Consider the following 18,371-nt stretch of genomic DNA (forward strand, 5'->3'; position numbering starts at 1 on the left):
CTCAGTGATGCCAAGGGAGAGAGTTATACGTGAAGTCAGAGTTGCCAGGAGGACTGTTACAAAGTCAAAGGAACCAGAGGCCAGGGGAAGTTCAACACTTGAAGTCTGGGCGACACATGGAGTATTACACACAAAATCAGAAATGACAATGGGATTCTGACACACAAAGTTAGACACACCAGGCAGATTGTGACACACAAAATCAGAGATGCCATGGTGAGTGTTACATCCAGTCAGAGACATCAGTGTGAGTGTGACACACAAAGTCACAGAGGCCAATGGTAGTGTTGCACGTGAAGTCAGAGTGGATGTTACACATGCAGTCTGAGATGCCAGGCAGTGTGTGACACAGGCAGAGACACAACATGCAGTGTTACACACAAAGTCTGAAATGCCAGAGGGAGTGTGACACATGAAGACAGAGAGGCAAGTGGGGCTGTTACACAAGAAGTCCACATGGGAGTGTTACACTCAAAGGCAGAAAGACCATGTTGAGTGTTACACATGAAGTCAGAGACACGAGGGGGTGTGTACAAAATAAAGTCCAAGACACCCCATGGAGTGTGACAAACGAAGTCAGAGACACCATAGGGAGTTTCAATGAAGTCAAAGAAACCAGGGTTAGAGTGACAAACTAAGTCAGACAGGAGAGGTGGTGTGTGATACCACAGTGGAGTGTGACACACTATTTCATTGCCACCTTGGGGAGTGTGAGACGCCACAGGGGATTATTATGTATGAAGGGAAACACATCAGGGAGAGTGTTACACATGAAGTCAGAAAGACCGGGGGAGTGTTATGCATGAAGTCAGAGACACCAGGGTGACTGTGAAACACTAAGGCAGAGATGCCATGGGCAGTGTGACCCACGAGGTTAGAGACAGGATGTGAAGTGTTACACATGAAGTCAGAGACACTAGGGGTTGCTACACACAGAGTCAGAGACACCAGGTTGAGTGTTACCCAGGAAGTCAGAGAGGTCATGTGGAACGTTACATACAAATTCAGAAATGCCGCAGGGACTGTGAAACACAAAATAAGTGATGCCATGGGGAGTGTTACATACGATTTCTATGACACCAGGGGAAGTGTTATGCACTAATTTGGAAACACCCAGGGTAGAATTACTCATGAATTCATGGACACCACAGTGGTGTGTTACAACAAAGTCAGAACACCTCATGCAATGTTACCCACAAAGTCATAAATGACATTGGGAATGTGACACACATAGTCAGAGATATCAGGGGAAGAATCACACAAAAAGGCAGAGATGATAGGTGGGGTGTTACACACAATGTGAAAGGTGACATAGGGAGGTTGAAAAATGAACTCAGGGACACCACGGGAAAGTGTTTTACATGGAGTCAGAGACGATGGCCGGAGTGTTACACACGAAGTCAGAGACGCTAGGGAGAGTGTTACACACAGTCAGAGACACCAGATAGATTATGACATGAAATCAGAGAAGATAGGATGATTGTGACACACAAAGTCTGAGATGTGAGGGGGTGTCTTACACATGAAGCCAAAGCCAAGAGTGGCTTAGTGACACAGGAATTCAGATACAACTGGAGGACTGTGACACACGAAGTTAGAGATGCCACAGGGGTATGCTATGCAAGAAAACAATTACACTAGGGGGAGTGTTACACACAAAGTCACAGATGACAGCAGGAGTATTAAACACAAAATCACAGACCCCAAGGGTGTTGTGATGCATGAGGTCAGAGACAACAGGGGAAGTGTGAAACACGAACTGAGAGATACCATGAGAAGTGTGACAATAAGTCAGAGACGACAGTTGGAGTGTTCCATATGAAGTCAGAGATGACAAGGTGAATGTACACACGAATTCAAAGATGTCAAGTGGGAGAGTTACGAAGTCAGAGATGCCAGTAGGATTGTTACAAACAAAGTCAGAGAAACCAGTGGTACAGTGACACACAAAGTCAGACATGACAGGGTGTTTCTGATACACGAAGTCAGAGAGGACAGGTGGCTTGGGACCCAAGAAGTCAGAGACATGATGGGAAATGTTACTCAGGACACCAGAGATGACATGTAGACTGTTACACGTGAATTCAGAACACAAGGGGAGAGTGACACACGAAATCCATGACACCAGTGAGAGTGGGACACACAAATTAAGAGATGCAATGGTGAGTGGTACACTCAATGTCAGATATGCCAGGGGGAGTGTAACACATTATATCAGAGCCACCACTGTGAGTGTTAAACATGAAATTCAAGATGCCACGGGGAAGTGTTGGACTCAAAGGCAGAAACACCAAACAGAGTGTTACAAATGAAGGCTGAGATGCCAGAGAGAGTGTACCACACAGAGTAAGAGACACCACGTGGAGTGTTACACAATGTCACAGACACCAGGAGGAGTGTTACACATGAAGTCAGAGATGTGAAGTGGAGTGTTAAACACAAAGTACGAGATGCCAGGCAGAGTGTGACACACGAAGCCAGAGAAACCATGTGGAGTGTGACACAATATGTCTGAGACACCAAGGGAGAGTGTTACACATGAATTCAGAGATGGCAGGGGGAGTGTTACACACAAAACCACTGAAGCCATGTAGTGTCTTACACACAGAGTCAGAGATACCAGGGTGGGTGTTACACATGATGTCAGAGATGCTACCAGGAGTGTTAAACTCAAAGTCCTTGACACCATATGGATTGTGAAACACAACCTAAGAGAAGCCAGAAATTGTGTGAAACAAGAATTCAGAGACTACAGAGGGAGCATTATGCACTAAGTCAGAGATGACAAGGGGAGTGTGGCACACAAATTCAGAGATACCACAGTAGAGGGTTACCCATGAAGCCAAAGATGTCACATTAAGTGTTCCAACTGAAGTCAGAGACAGCAGGGGTAGTATTACATACAATGCAGGAGAGGACATGGGGAGTGTTATGCATGACATCTGAGAAACCAGGGAGACTGTGACACACAAATTCAGACATTCCAGGGGGAGTGTAACACACAAAGTCAGTGATGCCTGTAGGAGTGTTATTCATAAAGTCAGAGGTGCCACAGGGCTGTGACACACCAAGTGAGAGACGCTTGTGGGAGTATTATACACGAAATATAGAAAGCAGATGTGATGCACATACTCAGAGACGCCAGGGGGAGTGTGACACACGAAGTAAGAGACGCCAGGGGTGTGCTATGAACGAAGAGAGGCAAGGTGGAGTGTCACAGACGATGTCAGAGATGACAGGGAGACTTTTATGCACGAAGTCAGAGAGGACATTGGAAATGTGATACATGAATTCAGAGATGCAATGTAGGAGAGTTACACACAAAATCAGAGGGGCCAGGCTGAGAGTTATACATGAAATCAGAGATGGAAGAGGAAGCAGTAAATGAAGACAGAGAAACCAAGTGGAGTGCTACACACGATTTCAGAGACACCAGTAGGAGTGTTGCACATGGAGTCAGAGATGCCAGGATGAGTGTTACACACAATGTCAGATAGGGCATGTGAGTTGTTACACACGATGTCAGCTAGGGCATGTGAGTTGTTACACACGACATCAGAGAATACAGGGTGTATGTGACAGAGGAAGTCAGACTCCACAGAGAGAGTGACACACTAAGTCAGACACCACAGATCCTGTGTGATATTTGAAGTCATAGACACCACAGGGAATGTTACACACTATGATAGAGACACCACTGGATGTGTGACACACAAAATCTGAGACAACAGGTGGAGTGTGATACATGAAGTCACGGACACCAGACTGATTGTGGCACACGAAGCCAGAGACGCCAGGGGGACTGTGACACATGAATTCAAAGATGCCACCTGGAGTGTTATGCATGAAGTCAGAGATGCCACAGTGGAGTGTAACACATGAAGTCAGAGACACCAGATGGAGTGTTACACGCAAAGTCTGAGACTCCAGGGGCACTGTGACACAGGATGTCAAAGAGGCCAGGGGAGTGTTACACACAAGTCAGTGATGACCGGTTGAGTGTTATACACAAATTCAGAGCAGAAATGGGGTATTTTTGACACACGAAGTCAGAGATGCCATGAGGGAGTGTTACACACAAAGTCAAAGAAACCAGGGGATTGTTACATAGGAAATCAGAGATGCCAAGAGTAGTGTGAAACATGAAGTCAGAAACAGGTCGTGTGTGACGCTTGAAGTTAGAGACACCACTGGGAATGATACCCATGAAGTCAGGGAAGCCAAAGGGAGTGTTATACATGATGGAAGAGATGCCAATGCAAGTGTTACAAATGAAGTTATAGATGGCAGTCTGAATGTGGTGCATGAACACAGAAACACAAGACAGAGTATGACACACAAAGTCAGAGATGCAACAGGCTGTGTTACACACGAAGTCAGAGATGCCATGTCGAGTGTGGTAAACGAAGTCCGGGACAACAGGCAGAGTGTGATGCATGAATCACAGATGCTGCAGGGAGTGTGACACACGATGTCAGAGTCACCACTGGGAATGTTCCACAAGATGTCAGAGACAACAGGGGAATTGTAACACACGAAGTCAGAGATGCCACAAGGGAGTGTTAGACACGAACTCAAAGACAAGAGGGAGTGTAACTCAGACAGTCAGAGAAGCCACAGAGAATATGATACACTAAGTCAGAGACCAAAGGTCAAGAGTGACACACCAAATCAGACATGCCAGCAGGAATGTTACACACAAAGTTGAGACGCCTGGGATAGTGTTACAAATGAAGTCAGAGACATGAGTTGTAGTGTAACACAGGAAGTTATAGACAACAGGGGGTGTGTGCTGCACAAAGTCAGAGATGCCACAGTTGCACATGAAGTCAAAGACACTACAAGGAGTTTTACACATGAAGTCTGTGACACCAGGCCAAGAATGATACATGAAGTCAGACAAGCCACAAAAATTGTTAAAAATGAAGTCAGAGACACTATAGGGGAATGTCATACATGAAGGAACAAATGCACATGGAGAGTTACACAAAAATTCAGAGACACCAGGAGGAGTGATACACATGAAGTCTGATATGACAAGATGAGTGAAACAGAAGAAGGCAGAGATGGCAGGAGGAATGTGACACTTGAAATCAGAGCTGCCAGGGTGAGTGTTTCTCAAAAAGTCTGAGATATCATGGGGGAGTGTTAGACTCAAAGGCAGTTATGCCGTGTGGAGTGTAACTTGAAGTCGGAGATGCCACATGGAGTGTTACACACGATGTTACAGACACCAGTGGTAGTTTTACACAACAAGTCAGAGACACCACATGGAGTGTTAGACACAAAGTTCAAGATGCTTGGCAGAGTGTGACACATGAAGTGAGAGAAGCCACATGGAGTGTGAGACACAATGTCAGAGACACCATGAGGGAGTGTAACACATGAAGGCAGAGACAAAAGAGGGACTGTGACACACAGAGTCAGTGACACCTGGAGGAGTGTGATACACGAAGTCAGAGAGGTCATGGAGATTTTTATACACAAAGTCATCATGCCAGAGGGAGTCTGACACACGAAGTCACAGATGCCAGTCTGAGTGTAAGATATGACTTCAGAGATGTCAGAAGGGTTATAACACACGAAGTCAGAGACACCAGAGGGATTGTGAAACATAAAGTCAGAAACACCAGGGAGAGTGTTACGAATAATGTCAGAGCTGACAAGGGCAGTGTTATGGATGAAATCCCAGACTACATGGGGAGTGTTGCACATGATTAAGTGACATCAGGGTAGGTGTTACACACGAAGTCAGAGACACTGTGGAGCATGTTTCACTCAAAGTCAGAGGCCCAAGGGAGGTGTACTACACATGAAGGGAGAAACGTCACGAGGTTTGTTATACAGGAATTCAGAGATGCCTGGGGGAGTGTTAAACACCCAGTCAAAGATTCCAGGTGTGTTACACAAGAAGTCATAGACACCAGAGGGAGTCTTACAAAGGAACTCAGAGATGCCATGGTGAGTGTTACACACGCAGTCCGAGATGCAAGGCAGCATTGACACATGAAGGCAGAGACACAACATGGAGTGTTACACATAAATTCTGAGATGCCAGTGAGAGTATAACACACGAAGTGAGAGACGCCAGGGGGAGTGTGACACATGAAGTCAGAGGCGCCAAGAGGAGTTTGGTGCCCCAAGTAAAAGACGCCAGGGAGTGTTTAACACACAATATCAGAGATGACATCAGGAATGTTACACGCAAAGTCAGAGACGCCAGGGGGAGTGTTATGCAGGAACTCAGAGAGACTCCACAGAATGTGACACACGAAGTCAGAGACAATAGGTAGAGTGTGAAACATAAAGTATGAGACAGGTTGGGAATGTTACACATGAAGTCAGAGAAACAAGCAGGAGAGTGACACATGAAGTCAGATACAACATGGGGAATGTGACATATGAAGTCAAAGACTCCAGGGGGAGTTTTACACATGATGTCAGAGATGACAGGGATATTGTATCACACAATGACAGACAACATCGGGTGTGTGAGACCCAAAGTCAGATTTGAAATTTGGGGTGTGATACATGGAGTCAGTGATGCCATGGTGAGTGTGAGGCCCAGAGTCAGAGACAACAGCTGGAGTGTTTCAGAAAAGTTACTGACTACAAGGGGAGTGTTACACACGAATCAGAGACACCAGCACAAGTGTTACACAGGATGTCAGAGATGCCACAGGGAATGTGACACATGAAATCAAAGATGACATGTAGAGTGGGACTCAGACTCAGAGATGCATCAGGAAAAGCTACACAGGCAGTCAGAGATGACATAGGGGAGTGTGACACATGAAGTATGAGACAACAGGGAGCATGTGATGCACAAAGTCAAAGATGCCAATGGGTGGTGTTATGCAAAAAGCCAAAGGAAACAGGGAGAGTGTTAAACACAAAGTTGGAGGTGCCAAGTGGAACGTTATACACAAACTCTGAGAAGCCAGTGGCATTCTTACACACGATGTTATAGATGACAGGGGGAATGTGACACAGATACTCAGAGACACCAGAGGGAGTGTGACACATGGAGTCAGAGGCACCACAGGTTGTGTTACATACAAAGTCAGAGGCACCAGGGAGAGTGTGATACACAAAGTCAGGGATGCCAGGCAGAGTGTGACTCATGACCTCAGAGATGGCATGTGGATTGTTATACACAAAGTCAAAAATACCTGGGGAATTGTGATACAAGACGTCACAGACTCAAGGGGGAGTGTAACACACAAATTCATAGATGCCAGAGGGATTGCAATCCACGTAGACAAAGATGCCAGGTGGACTGTTATAAACAAAGTCAGAGATGCCAGCAGGAGTGTAACACACACTCAGAAACAACAGGGGGACTATTATACATGAAGTCTGAGAAAACAGGGGAGTGTGACACACGAATTCAGAAATGCCAGGGGCAGTGTGGCACAGGAAGTTAGAGACATTAGGGAGTGTGTGAAAGAGGAAGTCAGAGATGCCACAGAATTGTACACACGAAGTCAGAGAAGAAAAGAGAAGTGTTACACAGGATGACATACACGTCAGGAGGTGTGTTAAGCATGAAGTCAAAGATGCCATGTGGAGTATTACACATGATGTAAGAGACACCAGGTGGAGTGTTACACACGAAGTCAGAGACGCCACACAAAGTGTGACACAAGTCAAAGACGCAATGGGAGTGTTATATATGATGGTAAAGAGGGCAGGGACATTGTGACACATGTAGTCAGAGAAACAAGGGGAAGTGTGACACATGAAGTCACAGATACCAGGAGGAGTGTGACAGACCAAATCAGAGACACCATGGGGAGTGTGGCACACGAAGCCAGAGATGCCAGGTGGAATTTTACCCATGACATCAGACACGCAAAGGGGAGTGTTACATAAGAACTCAGAGGCAAAGCGGAATTGTTACAATAAATCTGAGAAGTTAGGGGGTCTGAGACAGGAAGTTAGAAACAAACACCAGAGGTGGTGTTACAAAGGAAGTCAGGGACAACAGGTAGTGTGTGGCAGAAAATCAGTGAACCCATGAAGTATTACACACAAAGTCAAAGATACCAGGTTGAGTGTTACACAGGAAGTGAGAGACACAACATAGAGTGTTACACAAGTCAGAAACACCAGTGGGAGTATTATACATGAAGTGAGAGAAGTCACATGAAGTGTGAACACAGTCATAGACAACTGCAGGAGTGCTACACACTAAGTCAGAGACGGCATATGGAGTGTTACACATGAAGTCTGCATGTCAGGGGGAGTGTTATGCATGAAGTCAGAGATGACTCAGTGATTGTTACACATCAAGTCAGCGACCCACCCTGGTGTGTGATGCAAGAAGTCAAAGATGCCATAGGTAGTGTGACACATGATGTCAGAGACGCCGTGGGTTATTTGATGCATGATGTCAGAGATGCCATGTATAGTGTTACACACGAAGTCAGAGACACCAGTGGCAGTGCTACGCATGAAGTCAGAGATGCCTTCGGGAGGGTTACACATGAATTCACAGACCTCATGATGAGTGTGAAACATGAAATCAGAGACACCACAGGCAGTGTTTCAGATGACTTCAGAGAAACCAAGTGTATCGTGACAAATGAAGTCAGAAATGCCACAGAGAGTGTTAAGAAGTAAAAGATGCCACATGGAATTTTAAGGACAAAGTCAGAGATGCCACAGGTAGCTTTACAAATGAAGTCAGAGACACCAAGTCGAGTCTTACACACGAAGTCAGAGATGCCAGGGGGCATGTTACTCCCAAAGTCAGGGTTGTGAATGGGGCATGTTACATATGAAGTCAAAGACAAAAGGGGAAGTGCTATACGCCAATTCAGAGATGAAGGGGGAGTGTGACACACGAAGTCTCAGATGTCCCAGGGATTGTGACACACAAAGTGAAAGAGGCTAGGGGGATGTGACACATGAAGTCAGAGATGTGATGTGCAGTGTTACACATGATGTCATAGATGAGAAGGGGAATGTTACACACAATTTCCAAGACACAATTGGGAGAGTGAGACATGAAGTCTGAGACTCCAGTGGAGTGTGACACACGAAGTCAGAGATGTCAAGGGGAGTTTGACACATGAAGAGAGACCCAAGTTGCCGTGTGGCACATGAAGCCACAGATGACAGAGGGAGTGTGACTCAGAGACACCAAGGTGGAGAGATACACATGAAGAAAGAGTTTCCAGGGGGAGTGTTACAAAAAAATCAAAGAAACCAGGGGGATAGTGACAGGAAGTAAAAAATGACAGGGGTTTGTGACACATGAAGTCAGGGATGACAGGAGGGGTGGGTCAGAAGGAGTCATAGACGCCAAGGAAACCGTTACTCATGAAGTCAGAGATGCCAGATAGAGTGTTACACACGAATTCAGAACACAAGGGGGGTACGACACAAAATCCGTGAGGCAAGTAGGGGTGTGACACACAAAGTAATAGATGCAAAGGTGACTGATATACTCTAGGTCAGAGACGCCATGGGGAGTTTGATACAGGAAATCAGAGCATCCAAGGTGAGTGTTACACAAGAAGACTGAGACGCCACAGGGAAGTGCTATACTTGAAGGCAGAAACACCACACGGAGTGCTGCACATGAAGTCAGAGATGCCACATGGAGCTTCACACAAGATATCACAGACACCAGTGGGAGTGTTATGCAAGAAGTCAGAGATGCCAGGGAGAGTGTTACACACAGAGTCAGAGACTCCAGGTAGAGAATGATGCCAAAATCAGAGAAGACTAGGGAATTGTGACAACAGTCAGAGACGTGAGGATGAATGTACACGAGAAGTGAAGACACCAGGGGATTAGTGAAACATGAGTTCAGAGATGACACAGGGAGTGGAACACACTAATTTAGAGAGGCCACGGGGCTGTTTATGTGCACTAACAAAGATACCAGGGGGAGTGTCACGCAGCAAGTCAGAAATTACAGGAGCAGCATGAAACATGAAGTCCGAGATGCCAGTGGGAGTCATATACAGGAAGTCAGAGATGGCGTTGGGAATGTTACACATGAAGTTATAGACGGCATGGAGAGTGTGACACACATACTCAGAGACACAAATGGGAGTGTGAAACACGAAGTCATAGATGCCACAGAGTGAGTTACACACGATGTCATACATGACAAATAGAGTGTGATAGATGAAGCCAGGGATGCCAGGCAGAATGTGACACAGGGTTCTGTGACATTACTGAGAGTATTACACATGAAGTCAGATAGACCAGTTTGAGTGTAACACATGATGTCACAGATGCCATGTGGAGTGTGACACCCAAAGTCAGAGATGCCAGTGGGAGTATGACATATGAAGTCAGAGCCAGCAGGTGGAGTTTTAGACACGACTTCAGAGATGCCAAGGTGAGTGTTACACACATACTCAGAGAACAATGTGGATGTTTACACACAAAGTCTGAGATGCCAGACGGTGTGTGACACACGATGTCAGAAACACCAGGGGTTGTGCTACACGGGGATTCAGAGACACCAGGAAGTGGTTGACACACGAAGTCTGAGACACCCATGAGGAGTGTTATGAACAAAGTTAGAGACAAGAGGGGGAGTCCTATACATGAAGTCTGAGACATCAGTTGGAGGGTAACACAAGAATTTATAGATGGCAGAGGGAATGTGACGCAAGAGCTCAGAGACACCAGATGAAGTGTGACACAAGAAGTCAGAGACACCATGGGGATTCTGATACGTGATGTCAGGTGCACCAGGTGGAGTGTGGCACATGAAGTCAGAGATGACAAGTAGAGGGTTACACACGAATTCATAAGCACCAAGAGGAGTTACACATGAAGGTGCAGATGCCACATGGAGTGTTAAACATGAAATAAAAGACACCAGATGTAGTGATACAGACGAAGTCACATATGCCAGGGCTAGTGTTACACACGAGCTCAGACACATAAGGGGGATTATTAGAAACACAGTCTGAGACACAAGGGGGAGTGTGACACACGAATTCAGAAATACCAGGGGTAGTATTACACAGGTAGCCAGAGACACAAGGGTGTGTCTGACAGGTGAATCCAGAGATGCCATGGGCAGTGTGACATATGAAGTCAGAAGTGCCATGGTGAGTGTTACACTCAGAGTCAGAGAAGCCAGTGGGAGTCTGACACAAGAATTCAGAGATGCCAATGTGAGTGTCATAAAAGAAGTCTGAGACACCACAGGAGAGTGTTGCACTCAAAGGCAGATAGGCCGCATGAAGTATCACACGTGAAGTCAGAGATAAAAGATGGCGTGTACCACAGCAAGTCTGAGATGCCAGGGGAACTGTGACATACGAAGTCAGAGAGCCTAGAGGGAGTGTTACACACCAAGTGAGAGACTCTAGGTATAATGTGACCCATGGAGTCAGAGACGACATGGGGATTGCTACACACGAAGTGTGAGATGACAGAGGGAGTCTGCCACACAAAGTCAGAAATGCCAAGAGTAGTGTTACACAGGAAGTCAAAGACACCAGGCTGTGTGTGACAATGTCAGATATGCCATGGGGTGAGTGACACATGAAGCTATAGAAACATGGGGAAGTGTTACACAAGAAGTCAGAAGCACTACAAGGTGTGCTACACACAATGTCAGAGAACCAGAGTGAGTGGGACACACAAAGTTAGAGACACCAGGCAGATTGTGAAACAAGATGACAGAGACTCCATGGTGAGTGTTACACAAGAAGTCCAAGGCATCATGGGAGATTCTCACACTCAAACTCAGGAATGTCACATGGACTGTTACACATGAAGTCACAGACACGAGGGTGAGTGTACCACATGATGTCAGAGATGACAAGTGAAGCGTTACACACAAAGTTACAGATGGCAGTGGGAGAGTGATGCACGTATATGAGACACATGGGAGAGTGACACCCATAGTCAGAGATGCAAGGCAAGTATGACAAATGAGGTCAGAGATGTGTAGGGGAGGAAGAGATTTCCTCTTCCCAAATGTGGGTTGTGGGTTCGTCTGGCCAGAGAATGAATTAAATTCACATGAGACAGAATAGCAAGAGAAAATTAAACAAAGCTTTATGAAGAACCATGGCCTGGGGCCTTTCTTCCCGAAGGAAGAAAGGGCACCGAAGAAGTGGGGTGCACATAGTGGTTATATACCCCCAAACAGGGTGTTTCACATGTGATTGAAATGTCCCTCCCACAATAGTCACAAGATTGCCCTTGATGACAACAGTGCTTGATGGACACAGCAGGTAATGGTCTGCTATCTCGGGGGGCGTAGCAGGAGGCAAGTCTATTGTCTGGAGCTGGGCGGTCACAGGTGAGTGCAGCAATCAGTTCCTAGCCTAAGGAAAGATGCTTAATCCTTAAAGAAATGCCAACGTTGGGATGGGGAAGGAAGTCAGTTACAGGAGGAAGTCAGTTACCAGAGAAGCACAATAAAATGCAGATTTAAGTCCTTGCCTTTGGTATTGATTAAGAGTATTTAGAGAGAAGGTCATCTCCTTTCTTCTTCCTGGTACAGAGAGGGAGCCACCTTTTACAGATAGAGATTTACCTTACAAATGTAAATGTGTCCTAACAAAGGGCAAGTTCCATTCCTCAGAGCCTCCTTCCCTGTCCCACTTTATCAAAAGCAATCAGCCTCAAATAATCCTGATGCCAAAGAGACATATCTTGTGGTGGCCATTTCCAGGTCCCCACATTGGTTAAGAAAGATAAATTTGTCCTACTGTACTAGAAGGGAAGAAAGAAAGCATGGGACAAATTCTGAAGGCAAAAAGAAAGTTATAGGTTTGTGAAAGAAATTCTGAAAAGAGTTTTGTACCTGCTCAAGTTGGTTAAGATTGAAATGAATCTAATTAAGTAAATGCAAAACGCATATGAAAAAAGTAAACTGGTACAAAAATTAGAATTTGGCTCTCTCTCTTGAAAGGATAATTTTCTTAAACTCTTAGTCTGCTCTTGATAATGAGATTATAAAAGGTTTTTCCTTCTGAGTAAGTTTACAAAAGATCTATGTTTTGTTGTACCTATGTTTATGTTTCCTAGGTGCAAAAAGACAGATGTCTCTCTATTAAGGTTTTTTTTCTGCTGTTGATACCTAAGCATTGTTTCACAGTGAGCATTGTTTAAATAAGTGTTTTAAAAACCTTTTGATATTTTTGACAAGCTTTTCTCTCAAAAAAAAAAAATATTCAAGTCCTAAATAAAGGTTTTCCTTCGACCTGAATGAAGGAAGAGAGTTTCTCTGAGGATTGTCAGAGGGCCCCTGAGACATCACAGAGAAAATTTGCTCTCTCATCCTATAAGGTGGAAGATTCTAAACTAATTAGGCTTATTTTGTCTGTTAAATTTCATTGGAAGCATTGTCAGATGAGCGATGATAATCTTTCTTAAGTGGTATTATATGGGTAAATGTTACTGATATAAGTGTTTTGAAAACTATATAACATTCCTAAAATTCTGATCTGTCCTGGTTATAAGCCGTAATTCTAAATATTATTTTAAGGTGTTGTATATCAGAAATAATAAGTTTCTCTGTCAATTGTCATTTTTCAGTCTTTTGTTGTTTACAGTCAGTTGTTTTACTCTGATGCTTTTTGCATTTGCAAATATGTCTCATCTTCAGAGACATTCATGGAAAAGACTCTGACACTTACTCTGGATTACAGTTTTCTGATAAACTTTCAGATCACAGAACTGAACTGGGTAAGAAACTACAGAAATCTAATGGAGAAACTGATAACCTCATAAATCTGCTAACAGGAGATTAAGCTCAGTAATCACTTATACAGGACTGTGTGAACTGATGAGGATGACTATGACTTTTTATGACTTCTGTTTGAAATATTGTTGAGTTTTGATGTGTTGTTTTGTTTTCTCATATTTAAGGAAATCGTTTTCTCTTTTCTCTTGTGCTAACTATGACTTATAGCAATTTGGTGAAATTATACCTTTGTGAGCAAAACTGAAACATTTATCTTTTTCTCCCTACCTGATCCCTCCAGAATTTGGAAACTCTTTGTGAGTATGGTTATTTCATGGCAATACAGTTATTTGCATAAGTTCAATAAGAATCTGTTCTCCTTATAACAGGACACATTGGTTATCTTGCCAAAACTTTGACTGGAATGTCATATTTGACAGAAACATACAGACTCGGATATAGCAATACTGCGTTTGAGGAATAAGGTTGACTTTCTGGAAATAAAGCCACTTGGAAATATGGGCCTGGTACCTTGCTTTACAGAGAGATTCCAGCAATCTTACCCGGTAAGTAAGGAAGCTTGCTTATCTGGCAGGTGCGAGGAACCTCGGAATATTTTGGGGGACCTCAAGAAGAGAGGAATCCACCCAAATCTGTAGGTACTGCAGGCAAAATCTGACGGCAAGTCCTTGGCTTGGCTTTCCTGGCCTCAAGAGGTCTTTAAAGTTTAATCTGAGATTCCTCATAAAAAAATTCCAGCAAAGCAGATTTAAGTGCCTATATGATCAACTGCTATTCTTGCTGCACTTATGTAAATAATCAGGCCAAGTTTCTTGAAACTAAACTTATTTTGCAAACCAATTAGTCTTAATTTGGCTATCTTTGGTAAAAATGAGGGTGATTTTAGAGAGAAGAATTATGCTTCAGTGAGAAACTAAAATACATATTTGTGGATGTTGGATCCTAGTTCTGTTAATTGTCTTTGAGGCTTTTTTTTTCTACCTGTGAACTGAACCGGACCCTCAATTCTGCTGAAATATTTGGTTACAAATCTCCAAACGAATGTTTTCAATTTTCTCCTTCATTTTCATTTGGAATCATTGAGAATTGAACCCGCTCTTTTTCCTGAAACCTTGCTAACTGAAGCTGAACGACTTAATAGAAACTTAAGAGAGATTCCTATCTGTTGCTGTGTAAGCTGTAAGCCACTCAAAAAGATACCTGAATGCCTGATGACATCATCAGAGACCTTTCAAGCTGCAAAAGATGCTTTGACTCTGACATCTAGAAGTCTTCTTGACTACCTGCCCCCTGGACGCAGGAACTAATTTATAATTTGCTCTAACCATTAACCTTGTTACCTTGCTTCCAACATCACAAGGGAGAGAAGACCAGGACCACAATCTATTGTTTAATTTGGTTTACAAATGAGTCTTACTTAAATGATAAGTGAGGATGTTATCAAGCTGGATGTGCTGTCCAGCCTCAAGAATGCCTGCTACTTTCTGTTAACTCTGCTAACTCAGTAAAAGATTTCCTTCTACTGGCTCAAGAAATTGCCACAGAACAAGAAAAACAGATATGGCAGTCAAAAGGGCGAATTTTTGACACCCTCTCGCAGCTGTGGTTCAGGCCCAATAAGAAACCCACTCCTTGGGTCACAAGGCCACTTTCCCTTCCTAAGGTACCCTTTGAGGTATGACAATTGGACTTTGTCCAAATGCCACATCTCAAGGATAAATATGTCTTGTAATGATCTGCATGTTCTCACATTGTTTTGAGGCCTTTCCTTGCAGAAGAGCAATGGCTTTAACAGTAGGTAAATTACTATTAGGATAATTCCTCTTTGGGGAATTCCTACTGAGTTACGTAGTGACTGGGGAACTCAAATCTGTTTATAATGTTTGGCCAATATTGCAGCATTTCCACTGCGCTTACCATCCTCGATCCTCAGGACTGGTAAAACTAATGGCACAACTAGAACTTAATTGACAAGCTTTCAGAAGCATTTACTCTCTCACTGCCAAAAGCTCTTATGCTAGTGCTCTTTGATCTTAGATCTATACTTTTTGTAAACATCGGCTGTCTCCTTTTTAAATAATATAACAGCCTACGCAATTAAATGACGAAATATATGAACCAGCTTTGCTTAAGGGATGTATTACATTGTTTTCATGGTCTTATTGTGGTGCTTAAAAGAAATGAAAGATTTGTAGCTGATTCTTTCACAGAGAAGTCCCAGACCTTAAGGATCATGGACTGTAACCTGAAGAATTTATTTATTGAAAGAGACATCAAATAAGACTCTTTGCAGCCCTGTTGAAAAGGACCAAACCAGGAGGAGAAGAAGACGACATCTTTTCTAGACAGCTGTCCCAAGACTCCAGACCAGGCCTGTATTCCCAACCTTATAGCTCCTCATTTAAACATTTGTTATGCTTAAACTGTATACCTATTTTATAATTTGTTTGAAATGCTATCATACTTAAAGTGATTAATTTGGAATAGACTGGTCTTGAAGGCCAGGAATTTATCAAGTGACTCCTAATGGAACTCAGTGGTTATGTGGAACAAATCTTTGGCCTTGGCTACTGCCTGGATGGCTAAAACACTTCACCCTGAGTTTCCTTTAAAAGCAGGGAAGGAGTCAGGCTGAGTTAAAACCTGGTGTCAGTCTCCCTCTCTTTAAGGCCAAATGGGCTTGTTCAGTGTTCCACTGGTATGGCTATATTTTCAACTATATTTGCTTCTTCTTTGGGGCTAAAAGATGTCATTATTACATTTGGAAGCTCTGACTAAATTTACTCAAGAAGCCCTTAATGATAGTCAAGCAGGAATAACCTTATTCAAATACTGAAATGTGTTTAATGAGAAGGGCTGTCCTTCAAAACAGAATGGCTTTAGACATTATTACTGCATCCCAAGGTGGTACATATACAATCATTCAGACTGGATGCTGTGCTTTTATAGGTCATGAATCTTCCAATGTGTCCTCTCTGCTAAAGCACATGAAGAAGCAGGTGGATGCCTTATGAGATCCTGCACCTAGTTTGATTTGTTTCGTTGGCTCCCTTTTCAGTATCAGTTCCCTTTTTCGATCCGGATTGGAATTCTTATTTCCATTATTTGGAATCCTTGTACTGGTCATAATATTAAAACTAATTGTTGTTTTCTTTACTCAGTGTTGTAAGAGTAGCATACAAACTAGAGTAGTGATTGCTCTATGGCTTGAGATGGTCGATCTGTCTTATAACCCTGGACAAATTTCCTTTTCTGAAAGGGACTATGACTAAGAATTCACTTCAGACTAATCCTTTTAAAAATTCTGAGTTATTATCGTTACTGTACTTTTTCTATAATCATATACAATGTAAATGTGAAGTGTCATAAAAAGCACATATACAATGTTTGCACAACAATCTAAAATTAATTGGAAATTACATGACATATGAAATGCTTCCTCTGTTAATATACATATAACTCTATGCTTGTCCACTATTTCCCCCAACGTGGACGCCTAGGCAAATAAATGAAATAAAAGCCTAGCACCGAGGGACATGATGGACCCAGGGCAGGCAGCAGCCACCCTGGTGCCGAGGGACAATGTTTTGATCATCAATGCTTTCTATCAAAAGATTAGAGATCAAAAGGGGAAAATGACAAATAAAAATGGCAAGCAATAGGATATATTGGAGTATATGAGGAAGCCATTTGGTATAAACCTAATTCGGCCTGACTTTGTTTTTTCCAAAAGGACCTGACCGTGGATGTTGAGCACGCATTGTATATCCACTTAGACATTTCTTATGGCCAGAACAAAGGCCCTTGAGATAAAGATGTAACTTCCCCGCACACTAGCATTTCCTTAAGGATAAGCATTTTTCCTTAGGCTAGGAACTGATTGCTGCACTCACCTTTGACCACCCAGCTCACCTGTCACCACTCAACTGGAGACAACAGACTGCCACCCTGCAGCGTTCACTGAGGCAGAAGACCTACCTGCTGTTTCCAGCAATCGCTGTGCCGACAGAGCAGTCTCACGACTATTGTAAAAGGGACATTTCAATCCTATGTGAAACATCCTCCCTGGGGGTATATAACCAGTCTGTGCACCCCACTTCTTTGGTGCCCTTTCTTCCTTCAGGAAGAAAGGCCCCGGGTTATAATCCTCAGATTTAAGCTCAGAATAAACTCACCCAAATTTTCATTTATAGATTGGTTATGGATTATTTTCATTGACACATGTAACACTCCCCATGGTGTCTCTGACTTTGTGTGTAACACTCCCTTGGCATCTGTGACACCATGAGTAACACTACATATGGCATCTCTAACTTCATGAATCACACGCTCCCTGGTGTCTCAGAATTCCTGTTTAACACTATTCCTGGTGATTCGGACTTCACAATTCAGATTTCACCTGTGGTCTCTGACTTTGTATGTCACATTCCCCTTGTTGTCTCTGTCATCTCATCTCACACTTCACATGGTGACTCTGATGTCATGTGTCACACTACCCCTGGCATATCTGACTTCATGTGTAACACACCCCTTGGAGTCTCTGATTCCCTATGTCTCAATCTGCTTTTGTCTTGTACTTCCTGTGTAACACTAAATGTGTGTAACACTCCCCCTGCTGTCTCTAACTTCATGTGTAGCACTCCCCCGGCATCTCTGACTTTATGTGTGACAC

Source organism: Equus asinus, chromosome 2 (genome assembly GCF_041296235.1).
Source record: "Equus asinus isolate D_3611 breed Donkey chromosome 2, EquAss-T2T_v2, whole genome shotgun sequence".
Classification (NCBI taxonomy): Eukaryota; Metazoa; Chordata; class Mammalia; order Perissodactyla; family Equidae; genus Equus; species Equus asinus.